This window comes from Triticum aestivum, chromosome 3A (genome assembly GCF_018294505.1).
Source record: "Triticum aestivum cultivar Chinese Spring chromosome 3A, IWGSC CS RefSeq v2.1, whole genome shotgun sequence".
NCBI classification, from domain to species: Eukaryota; Viridiplantae; Streptophyta; class Magnoliopsida; order Poales; family Poaceae; genus Triticum; species Triticum aestivum.
In genome coordinates, this window is record NC_057800.1 from 196997912 (window position 1) to 197002003 (window position 4092).

The following is a 4092-nucleotide window of genomic DNA, read 5'->3' on the forward strand; positions in this document are numbered from 1 at the left end:
CACAGAAGAACTCTCATTGAAAGCACCAATGTCGGTGTCAAAACCGGCGGATCTCGGGTAGGGGGTCCCGAACTGTGCGTCTAGGCAGATGGTAACAGGAGACAAGGGACACAATGTTTTTACCCAGGTTCGGGCCCTCTCGATGGAGGTAAAACCCTACTCCTGCTTGATTAATATTGATGATGTGGGTAGTATAAGAGTAGATCTACCACGAGATCAAAGAGGCTAAGCCCTAGAAGCTAGCCTATGGTATGATTGTTGTTCGTCCTATGGACTAAAACCCTCCGGTTTATATAGACACCGGAGAGGGCTAGGGCTACACAGAGTCGGTTACAATGGGGGAAATTTACATATCCGTATTGCCAAGCTTGCCTTCCACGCCAAGGAAAGTCCCATCCGGACATGGGACGAAGTCTTCAATCTTGTATCTTCATAGCCCGAGAGTCCGGCCAAAGATTATAGTCCGGCTATCCGGACACCCCCTAATCTAGGACTCCCTCACTCCCCTCTTCGGGGAAATACCAACGCAGATACAAGCAATCACACCTGCCCAGGTTCCGCCTCGAGATAGCGGTGCTTCATACCGAAACCTTCCTTCTGATTTTTTTCTAGGGCAATTGGCATCATATAGGTGAAGATGGGCCCCGGAGGCCTGCCAAGTTCACCACAAGCTCAGGGGGCACCCAGGGGGGTGGGGCACGCCCCCAGGCTTGTGGCTGCCTGGTGGGTCCTCCTCTGGTACTTCCTTCACCAATAATTTTAATATATTCAAAAATAATTCTCTGTCAATTTTTAGCTCATTTGGAGAGGCTTAGAAAATGCCTCCGATATAGGCCTTTCCGGTCCAGAATTCTAGCTTCCGGCAATCTCCCTCTTTATGTGAAACTTGCAACATAAAAGAGAAAAGACATAAGAATTGTATCATAAAGTGAAATAACAGTCCATAATGCAATATATATCAACATAAAAACATTATGCAAAATGGACATATCAACTCCCTCCAAGCTCAGACCTTGCTTGTCCTCAAGCAAAAGCTGAAATCGATAATCATGCCCACATGCTTAGAGAGAGAGAGAGAGAGAGAGAGAGATGTCAATAAAAATAAAATATAGACATGGAAGCATATAGGTCATTAACATAACAACAATATATTATAATAAAACTTCTCATGCTAGATTAACAATTCATTCACAATTTAGAGTATGGAACATAAACTTTATTGGAAACTACCAAATTGTGTTCTTAGTCATTGAAACAATCACAATCCATCATATTTTTAGAAAGAGTCCATGTCAGAGCTTTATTTAGCAAGTTCACATACTCAACAATCATATAGTCTTCTATGATTGCTCACACTCAAAGCATATTTATAGAGCAAAAAGTCTCAGTCAGACACATAGAAATATAGGGGCTTATGATTTCGCCTCCCAACTTATTACCTCAAGGGTAATGTCAACAATAATAATTCATGATCACCTACATCCAACTGGATATATATATATATGTCTGGATCTATTTACCACATGATGCTTGACAGTGAACATTACATAGAGAGGAATAGGGATAAACATTAATGACTGTGGGAGTCCTGGATTAGGGGGTCTCCGGACAGCCAGACCATCTCCATTGGACGGACTGTTAGACTATGAAGAAACAAGATTGAAGACTTCGTCTCGTGTCCGGATGGTACTCTACTTGGCTTGGAAGGCAAGCTAGGCAATGCATATATGGATATCTCCTCCTTTGTAACCGACCTTGTGTAACCCTAACCCTCTCCGGTGTCTATATAAACTGAAGGGTTTTAGTTCGTAGGACAACAATCACAACATACAATCATACCGTAGGCTAGCTTCTAGGGTTTAGCCTCTGTGATCTCGTGGTAGATCTAATCTTGTAACACCCATATCTTCAATATTAATCAAGCAGGATGTAGGGTTTTACCTCCATCAAGAGGGCCCGAACCTGGGTAAAACTTCATGTCCCTTGCCTCCTGTTACCATCCGGCCTAGACGCATAGTTCGGGACACCCTACCCGAGATCCGCCGGTCTTGACACCGACAATGACTCTTGCATAAAAGTAAATACAAAAGTAAAAGATAGGCCATTCGCAGAGGGAAGCATAGGTTGCCATGCGCTTTTTGCTTTTGGACGTGCAAGCTCTTAATGCAAAGGAACGTCACTTTATATTGCCCCTTGTGATAGCAACCTTTATTCAGTCTGTCGCTTTTATTTCATCACCATCACAAGTTCGTACAAGGCTTATTTTCCATTACAATAAAAGATCATACATATTTAGGAGCAATTTTTATTGCTTTTTGCACCGGTGACAACTTACTTGAAGGATCTTATTTGTAGGATCGAAAGTAGGTCTAGAGGGGGGTGGCGATTAGACTACTTGACCAAATAAAAATCTAACCTTTTCCCAACTTTAGTTGTGGGCAAATGATAACCCACAAGTATAGGGGATCGCAACAGTTTTCGAGGGTAGAGTATTCAACCCAAATTTATTGATTGGACACAAGGGGAGCCAACGAATATTCTTAAGTATTAGCAGTTGAGTTGTCAATTCAACCATGAAAGTGCAACTATCCCTGGGTGATTTTGGCAATTCCTAACAACATATAGCTCATGGAGCTAATGATATCTCAAGATAAATATTTCAGGAAATATCAATGATTGGCATGGAATGGATTAGAAATGTGGACCCCTCGAAATGCTAAGGACAAAAGATTGGCTCAAACTCTAAATCTCAAGACTCTACATTTTACTTTTAGTGATCCAAGGTCACATTGAGTCCATATGAAAAGCCAATACTATTAAAAAGAGATGAGGTGTTTCTTAATGGGTTGCTTGCTCAAAATGCTTAGTGATATGCTCCAAAAACACTCAACTACTTTCTCATATTCACATATGTCCCAAACCAAAAGTCAAACTCCCCCCAATCGAAACTTTCTATCTGACGCCACCAAGTTCTTTTGACATAGCCACTGCCACAAACCCTAGTCACTTCGGTCTTACCGATAGGGATCTCAGTCTCACCGAGATAGGATTGCAACCTCTCTGTTTCCCTTCGTAACATTTCAGTCCAACCGAGATGAGCGATCGGTCCCACCGAGTTCGCAATGCAAACTCTCTGTTTCCCCTTCATGACGTTTCGGTCTCACCGAGATGAGTGAATTGGTCCCACCGAGTTTGCCTGACCAACTCTCTGGTTAGCTTATTACCAAAATTGTTCCTACCGAGTTTGTGTAATCGGTCTCACCGAGATAATGTTATGCCCTAACCCTAATGAAATCGGTCACACTGAGTTGACATGTCGGTCCCACCGAAAAGCCTAACATTCACATTTCAAACTAAATCGGCCTGACCAAGTTTCATTATTCAGTCCCACCGAGTTTGGTGATTTTTGTGTAACGGTTAGATTTTGTGTGGATGCTATATATACCCCTCCACCCACTCTTCATTCATGGAGAGAGCTATCAGAACATGCCTACACTTCCAACGTTCATTTTTTGAGAGAGAACCACCTACTCATGTGTTGAGACCAAGATATTCCATTCTAACCATACAAATCTTGATCTCTAGCCTTCTGCAAGTTGCTTTCCACTCAAATCTTCTTTCCACCAAATCCAAATCAATGAGAGAGAGAGAGAGTTGAGTGTTGGGGAGACTATCATTTGAAGCACAAGAGCAAGGAGTTCATCATCAACACACCGTCTATTACCTTTTGGAGAGTGGTGTCTCCTAGATTGGTTAGTTGTCACTTGGGAGCCTCCGTCAAGATTGTGGAGTTGAACCAAGGAGTTTGTACGGGCAAGGAGACCGCCTACTTCGTGAAGATCTACCCTAGTGAGGCAAGTCCTTCGTGGGCGATGGCCATGGTGGGATAGACAAGGTTGCTTCTTCGTGGACTCTTCATGGGTGGAGCCCTCCGTGGACTCACGCAGCCGTTACCCTTCGTGGGTTGAAGTCTCCACCAACGTGGATGTACGATAGCACCACCTATCGGAACCATGCCAAAAAACTCTGTGTCTACATTGTGTTTGCTCCCTCCAAACTCCTCCCTTTACCATCATGTGCAATGTTTTACAT